Source organism: Balaenoptera acutorostrata, chromosome X (assembly GCF_949987535.1).
Source record: "Balaenoptera acutorostrata chromosome X, mBalAcu1.1, whole genome shotgun sequence".
In the NCBI taxonomy this organism is placed as follows: domain Eukaryota; kingdom Metazoa; phylum Chordata; class Mammalia; order Artiodactyla; family Balaenopteridae; genus Balaenoptera; species Balaenoptera acutorostrata.
This window is the reverse complement of record NC_080085.1, coordinates 45,180,716-45,198,016: the sequence shown is the minus strand read 5'-3', so window position 1 is coordinate 45,198,016 and position 17,301 is coordinate 45,180,716. Positions and strand designations below refer to the sequence as shown.

General features: G+C 38.4%; 1 protein-coding gene across 4 annotated transcripts in view; it reads left to right on the top strand.

Moving 5' to 3' along the window:
* MAGED1 (MAGE family member D1) overlaps positions 1–17,301 on the top strand; it is a 70,488-nt gene that overhangs the window by 19,605 nt on the left and 33,582 nt on the right. Inside the window, exons 3-4 of one of the 4 annotated variants that reach the window (XM_057538212.1) lie at positions 12,263–12,366; positions 12,475–12,562. The exons of the other annotated variants lie outside the window; for them this stretch is intronic. The gene's annotated coding sequence lies outside the window, so the exon portion shown is untranslated. The remainder of the gene's footprint in view (positions 1–12,262; positions 12,367–12,474; positions 12,563–17,301) is intronic. 4 annotated transcript variants of the gene reach the window in all.

Here is a 17,301-nt window from a genome sequence, read left to right as displayed (position 1 = left end):
TAATGTGTCATTTAAGGCTTGTGTTTCCTTATTAATTTTCTGTCTGGATGATCTGTCCATTGGTGTAAGTGGGGTGTTAAAGTCTCCCGCTATTATTGTGTTACTGTCGATTTCCCCTTTTATGGTTGTTAGCATTTGCCTTATGAATTGAGGTCCTCCTATGTTGGGTGCATAAATATTTACAATTTTTATATATTCTTTTTGGATTGATCCTGTGATCATTATGTAGTGTCCTTCCTTGTCTCTTGTAACAGTCTTCATTTTAAACTCTATTTTGTCTGATATGAGTATTGCTACTCCAGCTTTCTTTTGATTTCCATTTGCATGGAATAGCTTTTTCCCTCCCCTTAGTTTCAGTCTGTATGTGTCCGTAGGTCTGAAGTGGGTCTCTTGTAGACAGCATACATACAGGTCTTGTTTTTGTATCCATTCAGCCCGTCTGTGTCTTTTGATTGGAGCATTTTATCCATTTGCACTTAAGGTAATTATCAATATGTATATCCTTATTACCATTTTCTTAATTGTTTTGGGTTTGTTTTTATAGGTCTTTTTTCTTCTCTTGTGTTTCACTCTTAGGGAAGTTCCTTTAGCATTTGTTGTAAAGCTGGTTTGGTGGTGCTGAATTCTGTTAGCTTTTGTTTGTCTGTAAAGTTTTTAATTTATCCATCGAATCTGAATGAGATCCTTGCTGGGTAGAGTAATCTTGGTTGTAGAAATTGTGCCTTTTTAGAAATTACGAGTCCTTTTTGTTTGGTTCCTGTGTCATTTTCACATGATTTCATTAGATCTTGACTTCACTGCTCTTTGATATATTTTCAACTCATCATGTATACTCCCTGCTCCAGCCCTGGAATCAGTCATTTTGCAAGGAATTGTGTATTCTTTCAGTAGGGATTGGTACTTAGAAAACAAGACGTGAATTCTCAGGGGATTTGTTTTTTTTTTTCAGTCCTGCTGCCTGACCTTTTTTTATGCCATTTTCCTCACTATTTTGAACACATTTGAATGACTCCATCAGCATTCCATTGAAAATTTGCTGAGCATGACTTTTATTTGTTTATGTACTCATTCATTCAGCAAAAATGTATGGAACACTTACAACCAGGTATATGGTCTTATGTTCAGTGCAGGAGATGTGAAGGTAAACCTGACTGGTTTCCAGTCCTTGATGAAGATTCATTATTGTGGGGATATGAGTAAATAAACAGGCAATGTCTAAAGACTATGATCAGTACTATGGTGGACATAGGCAAGTGGGATTGACAGTCTGTGGGAGCACAGAGCGGGCATCTGAAAATGCTTTGGAAAGGGGAGATAATGGTTGATATTGGATGAGTAGAAGAAGTATGAAGGTGGAGGAGCCATGAAGGGTGTTCCAGTCAGAGGAAGCTTGAGGCAGTGGGATCTTGATGTATTCAAGGAGAGGTATGTATGTAGTTAGTTATAAGTGGAACATAAATTTTATGTCGGGGAGGAAAGACAAAACTGGAGACATGGATGGGGGCCAGGACATTGAGAGCCCCAGAGGTCAGGTCAGAGAACTGGAATTTCATTCTGAAGGGTATGAGGGAGAAGTAATGCAGTTGTCTTAAGCAGATGAGATATATAATCACCCCTGTGATGTACTGATGATGCATTGGGTGGTGGATGGGAGTGGGGCAGTATGAGAATGGTAAGGAGGAGAGAGGTATAACTGTCAGGAGAGAGATAATGTCATGTTACAGTGCACTTTAGATGTGTGTGTGATATGTGGGAGAATTGTGTGTGTGTGTGTGTGTGTTACAATAGGTTATAATGTACATACCATAGGTTATATATACACACACAATAGGTTATATATATTATATATACGGTTGTATACAACCGGTTATGTATAAAACACATAATATATAATGTATATACATATATACATACACATAACTTTCCCACATACCACACACATGTATAGAATAATATATAATATATACAAAATAGATCTGTGCATATACATGGATGTAGTGTTGTGTGTCTGTAATTCTGTTTGCTCATGTATATCCAGGGGCCGTCTCATTGCCACAGGTCTAAAATAGAGAATATTTCAGTGGAGAAACATCCCCCAAGGAAAGCTGAAGAGTGGGAAAGGGCTAGCAAAGACTGTCTCCTTGACCAAACTTTAGTCATGTTCCTTTGAGCCCTCTTTTCAACTAAACCTCATCTTTGGGCATTGTCTTTGGCCTGCTTAGCTCAGTTTTAGAAAGGATCCTGCTAATTCGATTTAGCCAGAATCCCCCAACCCTTGCTTGATATTTCAACACTCTGGTCTGCCTTCAGCGAGAATCCCAAGTCAGTTTAGCAACCATCACCTTGGTCTTGACGTTTCCTTTTAGTAATTTTCTATAGCTCCTTGGCTATATATCCCCAGCTGTCTTTACTGTACTCAGAGTTGAGTCCAATCTCTCTCCCCTATAGGAATAGTCTTGACACCTATCACAATAGTCCTCAATAAAGTCTTTCTTAACATTTTAACAAGTGTCAGAATAATTTTTTCTTTAACAGGCCACACCAAAACTTTTGCCTATTGTGCTCTTCCTCTTCAAAGCTCCACCAGTTGGCACCGAGGCCCAGTTGTGTATCCTTGAATAATCTGAGAATTCCTCTTCCTCCTCTCCTTCCTGGGATTTAAGGGTATGAGGGGGAGTGAGGTGATTTTTTTTCAGCTTCTCCCAGAGGTTAGAATGTAGCTTTAACAGTTATCTCTGGGAGGGTGGAATGATGATTGAAGATGCTTATCTCCTTTTATGTGTTTCTCTGTGCCAGGCACTGTTGTACACTAATGAACATGTATTGCACTTCTTTTTTAAAACTACTATCTTAAACTTTTAAAAATATAAAATGTGAAATTTATCTACATGGATATATAACATGTGGATTTGAGAGGGTTCTGTTAGGTTAAGGATTTAGGGGAAACCAGGGCAGTGAGCGTGTATGGATCAGTGCATTGATGAAGGCTAAAATACAGCAGGCCAGTAGTGTAATTGGCGAAAGTGTTGATGAAGTGAATGTAGACTACTGTGTCAAGACTCTTGTCTGTGAAAAGTAGAATAGATAACAAATGGTATATATATATTTTTAGGATGAGAGATTTGAGCATGTTTATATGTTCTGCAGAGGAGGAGCTAATAAAAACAGAGGTTATTGAAAATACAGGAGAGAAAGGGGGTAACTGGAGAAGCAAATGTGGAAAAGATGTGGTATAGAGAATACGTGGAAGGACTGGCCATGAACAAGAGAAAGGGCATCACTTCTGATATCAGAGTTAAAGAGGGTCAGAAAGGCTTGTTTGTGAGGTTTTGGAAAGGCAAGAGATTAAGGGAGTTTCTTTCTTGCCCCAATATAGTCTCTCTGAATAAGGCAGTAAGGGCATTCTGGAGTGTGAGAGGGGATGACCAGGAGCCAGAGGAAAGAGGAAGAAGGTTGCACCCTTCTTTGGGGAATGAGCGAAGATTGATGGGCAGTAATGAACACCTCGCTGAGCTGGAAATAAAATGTTTTTAGTCTTGTCCTTTTTTCCAGCTGTGTTCGGCTGCCAAAAAGTGGGAGCAAGGAAGGCAAACATTGGGTTTGATTTTAGACTTGTGAATGTGTGATGATGATTTTGGGTGGTGGGAGGTTTGAGGGGCTAAGTAGATTATTGAGGTTACCGATGAGATAACTTCAGGTTATAGACCATGGGATTTAGTATCATCAGGAAAAAGTGTGTTCTCAGGAGGATTCTGTAGAACCAGAGGAGAAGCTGTGTGAATATGTGGGTGGGTGTCAGTGAAGCTGTGTGGAGATTTCAAAGCTCAAAGAGTGGATGTTAGATAGAGGTGGAATGGCAGACAAGAAATCATGGTCAGAGTAAGATATAGGAGCTTAAGATTTCAGAGGGAAAGTAGTTCTGGATGATGAGAAGGTTCCGTGGGTGGGTGAGTTGGAGTAGAGGAGGTCAAGGAACTGTGAAGCTGGGGTGATGGACAAGTTAGCCATGAGATCATCAAAGATAGTAGGAAAGGTTTAGGGTGTAAGAGTAGAGAGGAAGGTGAGAAAGATGCTCTTTTGTGGAAGAAGGGGTGAGTGTAGCTAAGAGGCACATGGCATGACAAAGGAGTGAGGATTTTTACAGAAGGGAGGAAGAGTTAGGGAATGGAAGCAGAAATGGCCAGCGTAAGTAGTTGCTCTTAACCAGCTTTGCAGCAGATCCCTTGGATAGTCCTGGCTTTGTTTCAACTTTGTCGTTACTTCACAAACCTTATTTTATTTTTTATTTTTGCCAATAACCAGGGCCAAGAAAGGACTGGTGGTAAAATCTTGAATGTAAGGGGAGCTAAGATAGCATTCTATTCACTGATTCCTGTACCTGGAGGGACTTGAACAACTGCCCTTAGCAACTTTAAGGGAAATGGCACTGCTGGTAAGACCCTGGCCTGCCCAGGCTTCCCTTTCCAAGAATCCTATTGTAAATGAATGTGGATAACCAGTCCCCATAGCTTTTACAGAGAGGTGGATGCTTTTTATGTCATTCCTTATCTCAGAAAGGTTGAGAACATGTGCTCTTAGGGGATGCTTTAAGGGAGTTCCATAGGGAGGCCCGAATTCTTTCTTTTCTTTTTTTTTTTTAATGTTTTTTGAATTGTGCAATATAACAAAAATACCAAAAGTTGCATAAAATGTAAATGTACACTAAAATGAATAATTATAAAGTAAACACTCATAAAAGAACCTTCCAGGACCAAATATAGAGCATTGCAAGTTATCCAGAAGCCTCGTCTTATCCCTGTTTCTCTCCCAGAGGTAACCATTTATCCTGACTTGCCTTTTATGGTAATCATTTCTTTGCCTGTGTATACAGACACATGTGCACACACACATCTGTCTATACATTCTACTGTTTATGGACATTTGGATTGCTTTCAGTTTTTGGGTATTGTGAACGGTACTGCTGTTCTTATATATGTCTCCTGTTCCACATGTGCTTAAGTTTCTCTAAGATATATATCTGGGAGAGGGATTATCTGGTATTAGTTTATGCATATTTTCAGCTTTACTAGCTAATGGGAAATTGATTTTCAAAAGGATTGCATCAATTTTAACTCCCACTTAAAGTATATGAGGATACATACCTTGGTTCTTTTCTCCCCCAGTCTTGAGGCCAGAAAACTATGGCTCAGAGATGATCAGGGATAGCCAGGACTTGTAATTTGCTGTGGATATGGGGGTCTTGGTTACTATTTCACATTTCTCCTGGAACAGTTGCCCTTAGCTGCTTCAGTAGGAGAACCTTGGTTTGGTCCTATCTTTTCCAGAATTTCTAGGCCCAAGAATTGGGCCCTAGAATTGAGTGTGGTTGCTCAGCCTTTGAGGCCATTTGAGAATGAAGACGGCTGGGTTAGCATCCTACAATGCTCCTCTTTCTTGGATGGTCCAAACAATTGATCTTAGCAATTAGCCAGGGGTTCTGTGGATGGGCTCTGACTCAGTTAACTCTTCCTCAAACTCAAGGGTCAAGAACCAGAACCAGGAAATGATCAGAGATAATTAGCATCTATGGATAGCAGAATATGAAGACTGGGGTAGTGGCTTAGATGACCCTATGTCTTCGGAGGATCCGTGAACAACCATCTTTAGCCATCTCCAAGGAGGGAGCTGGCTTGTTCCTTTCTTTTCCACAGTCTGTCCCTTAGGGAGTCTTTTCCTTAGGGAGGGCCCTGGCTTGTTTGTTTCTTTCCCCAAATCTCAAAGATTGAGAACCTTGGTTGGTTTATTTCTGTGGCCAGTTAGAAGTGAAGATGGCTGGGTAGGCATTTGGATTGCTTCCTAGAGTCTCATCTTATGTTTGTTTGTTTATGGCACACCTTTAATTTCCTGAATTTTGTAGAAATACACTTGTAGTGATCAAAAATTGCATATGAGTTTATCAACTTTCAGAAAATTGACAAAATGTTTTATATGAAGGTGTGAAATATTATACATATGTATTGTTTTTTAACTGTAAAACTAGTAATGGAATAATAAATAATTCCAAACCTTAATTAAAATTAGTATTTAATGTACTTATTGGACCTGATTTATTTCGCTAATATTAGAGCATATTTAAAATTAAGAGATGCTTATTTCGTATTTTAGTTCGCTGTTTCTTTACTTTTTACTACTGTTATTATTTTTGCTTTCTGTATGCATGTTGAGAATTTGAATTTTCAAGATATTGAAAACAGTGGCATATTTATTGTGGTTCTCCACTTGATGTCCTTTCATCCTTTGGCTTCTATTTGTGTCAATCTGTTTAATGCTCTTGGCTGCATTTCCATACATACTCACAAGGCAGAGTTATTCTAGAAAACATCATCCTTCTTTACTACCAGTTGAACACTACAGTGTAGTCCTACAATACAGTTAGTATAGGACCCTGTTATCTTTTACAACATGTTGGGCTCTGCCCTGTATCACAGGGCAAGCCACCTGAGGATGTCCATCTGACAGATACTGCTTGAGTAGCATGTTATGCAGAGGTTTCACATACCAGTGTGTGTCGTTTACCAGTTGGGAATTTTGAGGCCAGGGATGTGGGAGAACCAGCAGGCTCAGGAGAGAACTATTTCATTTATGGCTAGAAGGTGAATGAGGTGTTCTATACATCACTGAAGGGTGTGGTAAGCTTATTTTTCAAGGAGGGGGATCCTGGAGGTCACAAAGGAAAGATTCTAGGTGGGAAGGAGAATAGTGAACTGACAGCTTCAAGAGGCAATGAGCGTGGCTTGCTACTTTTCATTCCCTCTGTTTTCTTGGTTATCAGAAAAATATTTTCCCAGGGCCCTGGTAGACACGAAGTATGAGTGAAGAAAGAGGGAAGTTATAGAAGGTGAGAGAGGAAAACATACATAGTCTGAGAATGTCAGAAGTGTTAGGATACCCGTGGGGAAGATAGATTGATTTCAAGCCTTAGAAAAGTTAGCTAGACCATTAATTAATTAATCAATCAAGAAAATAAGTAAAAAATGTAGTGATATAGACTCTTTGCTGCATAATGAGGACATGTTGTTGAATTAGATATATTTTCTACTGAGTCTGGTGGGTGAGATAGACACAGACATTACAACAGGGAGTGTTATGACAGAGAGACCAGGGTGTGGTGCTTTCATTAGAAATATGGAGGGAGGGTATCTCTAACCCCGGGGCTCAGAGAAGGCCTCCTGGAAGGCACCATGGTAAGAACTTAATTTTCCATAGAAGTAGCAGTTAATCTGGCAGTGGCTGAGAATCCTCTGAGTGTGGGGACCAGAGAGCAGGTGGTCATTTAGACCATGTACGGTAGCTGCCTGGGTCTGTCATCTAGCCTTGAGCTTGAGAAGTACCTGAAGAAATGAGCAGTTGAGAGGCCACTCTGGTCTAGAAGAGCTAGGGAAAGGGGGCAAATAGAAATAGTTTCATAAATGGTTCAGTTTATGCTATAATATTGATCACCTTAGCCTTCATGGAAGAGCAGCTACTTCCATTTCCCCATGAAATTATCAGTTTCTCTTTATGACATGTTTTTTGCATCTTGTTTAGGGAATTCTTTCTCACCTTGATTTCATACAGGTGTTTTACAGTATCTTCCTGTAAAATTTTTATAATTTTCTTTTCACAATCAGGTTTATGATTCACTTGGAATTTATTTTTATGTACTGTATGATGTAGAGATCTTAATTTTTTTTCTGAATGATTAATTGGTGGTTCAAGGACTATTTACTGAGTTGTCTGTTCTTTCTCCACAGATTTATAATGCTGTCTCTATAATATACCACGTTGTAATGTATGCATATATCTGTTTCTAGGCTTTCTGTTCTCTTCCACTGTTCTATTTGTCTATTTCTATACTAGTATTGCACTGTTAATTACTATAGTTTTGTAATGCATCTTAATATTTGGTAGGGAGAGACCCCCTTCCTTAACTCTTCCTCAAAAGTATATTCTTTGCCTTTTACTTTTCCATATGAATTTTGAGATAAGCTTAATATGGTCTCTAAGAAACTGAAATTTTGATTAGAACTGCATTTTAGTTATATATTATAGATACAGAAATGGCATCTTTACAACAGTGAACGTGGATTATCTCTCCTTTTATCTAGGTTTTTTTTTAAAATTTATTTACTTATTTATTTTTGGCTGTGTTGGGTCTTCGTTTCTGTGCGAGGGCTTTCTCCAGTTGCGGCAAGAGGGGGCCACTCTTCATCGCGGTGCACGGGCCTCTCACCATCGTGGCCTCTCTTGTTGCGGAGCACAGGCTCCAGACGTGCAGGCTCAGTAGCTGTGGCTCATGGGCCCAGCCGCTCTGCGGCATGTGGGATCTTCCCTGACCAGGGCTCGAACCCGTGTCCCCTGCATCGGCAGGCAGATTCTCAACCACTGCGCCACCAGGGAAGCCCTATCTAGGTATTTTTAACGTCTTTGAAAAAAGTTTATTATAATTTTCTCTGCAAGGGTCTCATGCATATTTTGTTAGGTATATTTCTGTGTACTGATAGTTTTTGTTGCTCTCACTAATATTTTAAATTACATTTTGTAATTCATTGTGAGTGGTATATGGGAATGCTTATTTCTGGTGTATAGTTTTTAGATCCATTCACCTTACTAACCTCTTTCTCTAGATCCAACTGTTTGTTTGTAGATTTTATTGAGTTTTTATATAACATTTATGTAAATCATACTTAAAAGTACATGAATTATACCTGTACAGCTCAGTGAATTATCACAAAGTGGTTTTGGTTTGTTAATGTAATTTGTGAATAACTGTAATTATTTTTCCCTTTCAGTCCTTATACCTCTGTAAGTTGATATCATTGTGTATAAAGTAAAGTAGAATTCTTTTCTGAAACAATTTCACTTGAGCATCTCTGAGGCCTCATGCTCTAATGAGCTGTGTTTGACACGTAAATACTTTAGAAGTCATCAAAGAAAGGAAATTACCTTTATTTGGAAATTTTAACAGTACTTAATAAAAGAGTCTACAGGGTGGTAGTATTTCAGTTAATTGACTACTGTCCAGGATTTGGTCTTTAGCATTTGTGAAATGCTAAAATGAAACTTGGTGATGAACAAATACAAATTAACTTACTGAGACTAAGATAGGTTCAGAGAGAAAAGCACACACGTCTCACACTAATATTTTCTTGTGGCGAGAACACTCAGGTCCTCTCTCTAGGGTATGTCATTTGGGGTACTTGGGAAGTCAAACTAAGAAAACAGCATGTTGCTTACTGTGAGAGCATCGAGTTAAAGCAAAAAAGGTAGAGTATCTCACAAACATGGAGTCTTTTGTGCAGCTCTGGGTTGTTTGAGGAATACATTTAGATGTTCTACCCTGTCTTCATCACACCCCAAGCAGCTTGAGAGACAGCAAGATGTAGTGAAATAATACTGGACTTTGTAGCCAGTAGACAGGGGTTTAAATCCTAGCTTATAGTGTACTGACCTTAGGGGTTTCATTTTTCTCACTGATGAAATAGAAATCATGACACTGTTCATTTAAAAGAAATATATCCTCTCAAAGTATTTGTTATATAGTAAATCCAGCAGAATCATGGATTTATATTTGTTTATCCATGCCTATGGGTAGAGAGGAAAGTGCCAATGATCTTTTCCTAATTTGTCAGAATGGTCTTAGAAGTATTAATCTGTTTTTAAATATAGAGATGGCAATTTCAGCTTTACCAGATGTATTAGTTTCCTATTACTGCTGTAATAAATTGTGGCAAACATAGATAATAAACACAGATTTATTATCTTGTAGTTCTGGAGGTCAGCAGTCCTAAAATCAAGGTGTTGGCAGGGCCGAGCTCCCTCCAGAGGCTCTAGGGGGAAATCGGTTTCCTTGCTTTTTCCGGCTTCTTAAAGGCTGCCGGTGTTCCCTTGGTTAATGGTCCTTTTCCCTATCTTCAGATCTACCAGTATATCGTCTTCAACTCTCTGCCTCTGACCTTCTACTTTCATGATCATATCTCCTTCTCTGACTCTCATCCTCCTGCTTCCTTCTTATAGACTCTTGTAATTACATTGAGCCCACCAGTATAATTTAGAATAATCTCTCCATCTCAAGATCCTTAATCACACATGCAAAGTCCCATTTGCCGTGTAAGGTGACATACTCACAGGATCAGGATGTGGACATCTTGGGAAAGCCATTATTCAGTCTACCACACCAGGTTAATGAATTACCAAATAAGATACTTAATTAGAATTACACATTTCTTTTGTGGGTTATTTTCATAGAAAAAAGCATCAATTTCTAAAGTTGCAGGAGTCTTATAAAATGCTTTTCTTTAAATAATACTTCTAAGGAAAGATATGTATTAACAGAGAATAGAATTAGTTGGTAGCAGTTATGAATATTCATAAGTCTCCATATTGTAAAAGAGAACAAGATTGACATTCTCATTAAAATTCTCAATTTAACATCTTTCAAATTTAGATTATTTGAAATAATTGTGAAGCAAAATGGTTTCCACCCCTCCAAGGCTGTAGGGAGAGAGTACAGAGCCCACATCTCTTTTTGAGTTTCCTTTTGTTGATTGTGAACATTTGCATTTGTAAAGTTAGGCTCTGGAATTTCACTAGCTATTTTTAAAGAAAAAGCAGGTCTGGAGCCCAATTTTGCTTGTAGAAATGGAGAAAGGTCTGAAAAGGATTTTCTGTATTATCAGTGAAATTATATATTTTGTGCCTCATAAAGTAGTTGTTAAGATTCAGTGTGATCACTTTTACAAAATCCTGACACCTGCTTCAGTGAGTGAGAGCAGTTTGAGTCTCTTACACTCTTCTGTACTTTCCATCTTTTGTCTCTTATTAATTTCCTCTGACTTGTTTTAAATTTTCACAAATTATTTTCCTAATCTCCTGATTAAAGCTATCCCTTGAGTTTTTCATTTGGGGTATTGTATTTTTTTTTAAGTTGATTAGGTTTAATTATGATATACCACTTGTTACAGTTTCCTGTTGCTTGGAAATATCTTTAAGTTTGTTACTTATTTCTTTATCCATGGTAAAATACTGATTTTATGGTTTGTGTTTGCTAATCCCAGTGTTTGAAGTCTTTTCTGTTATCAGCTGATCCTGTTGATTTGCTTCTTTGTCTAATTCAAGGTTCAAGGATCCAGGGGAAGTCCTATAGTTCAACCTGAGCTACAAAATGACCTGCTTCCCATTCATCCTACCCCGAGATGGTAGTCTTTGGGGTCCCAGCTTATTGTAGGGAGGGTCTCCTGATAGTTTTCCTACTCTGTGTAGTTCTGGGCTTTATCTGTTTCCTTTGCCTTTCAATGCAACTGAAATATAGAAAGTTAAATTTTGGGGGGATTGCCTCTCTGCTTATATTTACTTCTCTAGGTTCCCCTTTTCCCATGGTGTTGCTCTGGTATTTCCATATTTTTATTGCCCTCTCTTTTTGTTGTTTTCAAGTAGTTGTTACTTCTTTTTCACCAAGATTTTTTTTAGTTGTTTTATCATGAGGGTTTGTCCAAACAAGCTGGGGGGCAGAACTAGCAAATTTTCCTAGAACTCTTTCATTTTCTTTTGAGATTAGGTTTAGGCTCAGAACGTCTCATTACCTTTTGGGTTTTTATTTTCTTTATTTTATAGAGGAAAGATCTGTTGGCTGAGGAAATATGTACAACCTAAAAGTAGAGAGTTAAGTTTGATTCGGGGACCTTACTGAGGGAGGAGACAGGGTATATAGGAGTTCTTTGCTGGAAAAAAATGTAGTCGAACATCAAAATATTACTGCTAATCACAAAAATAGACATCTCAAGTTAACAATTTTAGTACTTTTCTGTGTATGGGAAGATGCAAGAGTCTGGGCTCAAATTATTCCTTAGATACGCATCTTATAACTGTCTAGGGCCAGTACCCCCAGCACAGAATGCTTCCTGTTTTTCTCCGTCGTGAATTCCCTTCAGGGCGCACCATAAGGGAGGGGTGGGGGGCAGCTGCAGTGGCTGCTGACTTGATGGCTGGCAACATTTGTTGTTTACTGGAATGGCAGGCAACACTCCCTTTGCACACATCCAGTGCTCAGAAAAGTAAGGATATTTGCCCAAGGTCCAATAGCAAGTAAAAAGTAACATTGGGATTTTAGCCTTGCTCTATTCAACCCTGAAGCCTATGTGCTTAACCAGTTCAGTGCACTGTAACCTTTGGATTCCAGTGTTTTTTGTTCCTGGATTATGGAACAAATCCATGGAGAGTAAATGACTTGTGTTTTTCTTATCAGGTTTTCATCCCTCAAGGTCAGCGCCCTCTCCGTGGCTCTTGGGAACACAAGCATTTCTATGCCTCTTTCACAAGACCTTTGCCTGGTTCTAAAACATCTAATAAGTAAGAAACCCCCTTCCATCACCCCCACCCCGTACCTTCAGAACTGAATTTAGGGACATGCAGTACCCCAGCTCTAACCACAAACTTTTATTTCCTTTTCAACTGCAGGATTTTCCACATCAAAAGACCAAAATAAATTCCCAGCTGAATTTGGAAAGAGCTAAGGACAAAAGAACCCAGAAAGAAATCCTCTTAGGTGAGCAAAGGAAGGAAACTGAGGTAGGGAGGGACTTGTGAACTTACAGCTTTATTAGATAGTGTTAGGATAGTTTTGGAATTTTGGTTGGTGAATGCCCACAAGGCCCCTTTGCAGGGTGGAAAACACAGGAGCTTAAGAGCCAGGCATACTTGAATTGGCTGTCAGTTCCCCTACTTACTAATTCTAAAATATTGAGTAACTCAGTTTCCCTCTCTGACCATCAGTTTCTTCATCTATACATTTGTAATAATAATACCTATCTCTCAAGGTTTCCATGTGAAATATAGTATTTCAGTGAGTGTTTGTGCTTGGTATATGCTTACTAAACAGTTGTAGTAGTTGTTGTCTTTATTGTTGCAACTGTAGGGGCGGGAAAATTTTCCCTTCTTCCTTTATAGGTCCCTTGACTGGTCTAATAATTAAACTGACATAAGACAGATTAACAGGAGAAAAACAAATTTAATTTTGTATGTACAGGAGTCCCACAAAAATGTGAGACTCAAGTGATCAGAGCAGAGAGCTGTTATACCTTGTAGATTAAAAAAACAATGTATTTGTGAAGAATCGACAAGGCAAAGGGGTTTGGCCTAGAAATAGTAAATAGTAAAGAATTAACAAGGTTTGTTTGTACAGCCCTCTCGGGCCCTAAATTCCCTATCTCTGGTGATAAGGATGCCTTCTACCCTTCTGGTACAGGGAGGATATCTTTCTCTTGAGAAAGTTTTCTCCTGCTTTCAGGGGGACAAAGGAGTGTCAGAGTACTGTTCTTGCACCAGCTGGTTCTCAAGTACCTTTAATTCAAAATAATCAATATGCCAACATGGCATATTTTGGGGTGACATATTCTAAACCCCTCTCAAACTCTCCATCTGGTGGGTGCTATAAAATCAGGCAAAAGAGAATCTTTCTTTTCCTATTTTCTTTTTGGTTACCTTTTTGTTAGCATGCCCAGTTACTTCTCCCTTCTCTATTGCTTCCCCTTCTTCAGTGCCCTGAAAATGAATCTCTTGCTGTCTCCCTTCTTCCAAATCCTTGCTTTTCTCTCTTAGTTCTACACATTCAACACCTCCTTTGTTCAGGTCATCTTCCCATTTCCACTCAGTTGAATCTCTTTCGTTGTCTCTGCCATTAGCCTCCAAACAAACTAGTCATCCTCACATCACTTTGCTTCTCCAAGTCCCTCTCTCCCTGAGTTGGGAGGCCACCTAAAAATGAGACAAAGCCATGAAGTCCCTAGACCTTAGTTTTCTGACTAATTTTCTTTCTACCTCATTTTGGCAGCTTCATTTCATCAGGTAAAAGTTACATGTGTTTTTTCTGTCTATTCTTTGTTTGCTTATGGATATCTTTATCTTTTTTTTTTTTACATGCTTTGTATTATAAAGGTAGACACATGCTCATCGTGAGGATTTTGGAGAACAACAAAACTTTATAAGGAAGGAAATAAAAATTGTCCATTTCATTACCCGGATATAAATCGTATTAACTAATTGATATATTTCTTTTGAGTATATACAATTTTGTATCCTGCTGTATTAGTTTGCTAGGACTGCCATAACAAAGTACCACAGGCTGGGTATCTTAAATGGCAGAAATTTATTTCCTCAGAATTCTGAGGCCTAGAAGTCTAAGATCAAGGTGTGGACTGGGTTGGTTTCTTCTCAGTCCTCTCTCCTTGGCTCGTAGATGGCTGTCTTTTCCTCCCTGTGTCTTCACATGGTCTTCCCTCTTTGTGTCTCTATGTTCTAACTTCTTCTTATAAGGACACCAGTCATATTGGATAAAGGCCTACCCTAATGATCTCATCTTAACTAAATTACCTCTTTAAAGGTCCTATATCCAGATACAGTCACATTCTGAGTTACTAGAGGTTAGGACTTCAACATGTGAATTTTAAAGGGACACAATTCAACCCATGCTTTCTCCTCTAAGACCTGCTTTCTTTAAAAATTATCTCACATGAGAATCTCCCTTGTCAGTAACAATTTTGGGCAACATTTTTGTTGCCTGCATAATATCCCATCATAAGAGTATACTGCAATTTATTTAACCATTTCCATGTTTTTGGATATTTTGTGTGTTTCCATTTTTTCACTAATATAAATACTTCAATGAATCGTTTTGTACATGAATCTTTATTTGCATATCTGACCATTTTGTTCGGTAGATTGTTTAAAGAGTAATTACTGGCTCAAAAGGTACGACTATTCTCTGGCTCATAATTACACACTGGAAAGTTGTTTTCTAGAAGTTTTTACCAGTTTACATTCATACCAGCAAGGACAACAGTCAAACATGCACTCATATAAACTGCGTGGTGAGAATGAGAGGAACAGTTAATCTCACGTGGTTGTTTCAATTTACAGTTATTGATGACTGATAAGGTAAAATATTTCATGTATTTATTTTTTATATTTCCTTTTTTGTGACTGGTTTACTTATGTTTTTTGCCCATTTATGTTTGAGGATCTATCATTTTAGATGATAAGGTTATGACTAAGAGTAGGATCTATTTCAATGAGGGAAATCTCAGAAAAAGCCAAATTCTGAAGAATATTATGGATCCAGAATCCAAGAACAATTGGTCAGAGTCTTTTCTGTGGAGAAGACTTGGCATGTGATGACATAGGCTGCAAGAAGGCTTGGCAGGGAAGAATCTAACATATTCCTTTCTCCAGGCAAGTCTGTTGCGGGCACAATACTGCCACTTATAAAAATAATCCTACTGAAGGGAAAGGCTGAGAGTGCATTGGCTGAGAAAAGGCTGAGCTAGATGTCTGTTATATGAGGAAAGCCCCTAGGAGAAAGAGCATAGAGATATGGTTCATAGGACTATGACTCTGCAAAGTTTTTAGAATGTGTGAGACACTGGGAAATTTTTGATGCACAGAAGCCCTACATGTATGATTAGTGTCTAAAAGTCTTTTGTTAGTGTTCAAGGTTGATGCCTCAGAGTACTCTAGTAGAGAGAAATCCTGTGAAGGTAATGAATATAAAGGAATTTTTAGTCATGAGGCCAATCTTAATTTGACATCTGAGGATTCACACCTGAGAACTTATTAATATGGCTGTAAAAATGTGGGAAGGCCTTCAGGCAGAACTCGGTTCTCTTTCAACACCAGAAGTTTCATAGGGTGGGGAAACTTTCCCAATGTGAAAGAAATTGCAGTGAATAATCAAGGTTTTTCCACCATATGAAAATGCATAGTGAAGAGAAACCCTATGAGGGTATTAACTGGGAGAGACTTCAGGACAAGCTCAGACATTTTCTTTTGAAATATGAGAGTTCCAAGGGAAGAAAAACCTCTATGGTTGCAGTGCCTGTGTGGAAGGCTTTTCAGATCTAGCTCAGATCTTATTAAGCCAAAAAAGAATTCATGGTGCAAAGAAAGCTTATACATGTAATGAATGTGGGAAAGGGGTTTTGTTGATATGAGTCCTTATAGAATATCAGAAAATTCATAGTGGAGATGGAAGGAGATCCTTGTTTATCATCTGCAAATTCATAGTGGAGAGAAACTACTAGAATGAATAAGCCTTCAATTACAGGCTAAGTCTTATCTATCATTAAGTGATTCATAAAGGCAAGACCCTCAATGTATGTAAAAAATATGAGTATGCTTTCCTTAGGATTTAGCCTTATTTGGTATCAGTGAGTTCATAGTGCAGTGAATGTAGAAAGGCCTTCAATTTGAAGTGTAATCTTGCTCGGCATTAGACAGTACAGGAATCTGATTAATGTAATGCTGTGGAAAGGTCTTTGTGAGAAAAATCAGATCTTGGTAAAAATGAAAAAAAGATTCATAATAAAAGTTAATTAAAATACTTTCCATTTATTGCATATAATTATACACCTACCATGTATACTACTACTATAAGAACTTTACATAGTTTGTTTAATCATTTAATTCTTGGAACAATCGTATAATATAGGAACTCTCATCCTTGTTTTACATGTGAAGAAACCAAGAAAAAGAGATGGAAGAATTTTCCCAAGGTCACACAGCTATCACTGGAAGAGCCAGGGTTTGAATCCTAGACAGTTTAATTATTCTGGGTTTATACTGGCAATGTGTAAATCTTCAGAGATTTGTTAGCCTTTATTCATCATTAAGTGATTCATTCCAGAAATCACAATTCACTCTTCAGTGCAGTGAGTTTTGGTAGCCTTCAGTCAGTTTTGGAATCTGGTAAATACTCCCAGAAACTCCACATTGAGCTCCAGAAAATGGAGTAAAGGGTATAAAGAGTTTATCGCTTTGAATAGGGATCACCTCCAAACTTGAAAGATTTCATTAATAACTGGATTCTCTTCTCAAATGTTCACCGTAACCACTTCTCATGGTGTAGGCTCTGAAATTGGCTAGGTCAGTTTCATCATCACGAAATACGGGAGAATTGTCCAGTTCTAAAAAAGACTGAGTAAGAATGGAGGCCAGACAGATGTGTGTGCTGGAAGCTTCAGGAAAGGTTCCAGATCATTTTAGGAATTATAACCAGAAAAGCCAAAATAAACCGAGAAAATCTAGCCGATAAGAAGTGGAGAAACTAGGGTATATGGAATGATTTTCCTCCCGGTATGGGTATAGACATAGGTTGCTTGTCTGTCACCCAGTATTCAGAGGAACTACTGCTTGAAATTGCCATAGGAATATTCAGTGCCTTAGCATTGACAGATCAGTGTGACTTCCAGAAACCCAAGGTATAAGAACTCTAATACATTGATTTTTATATCC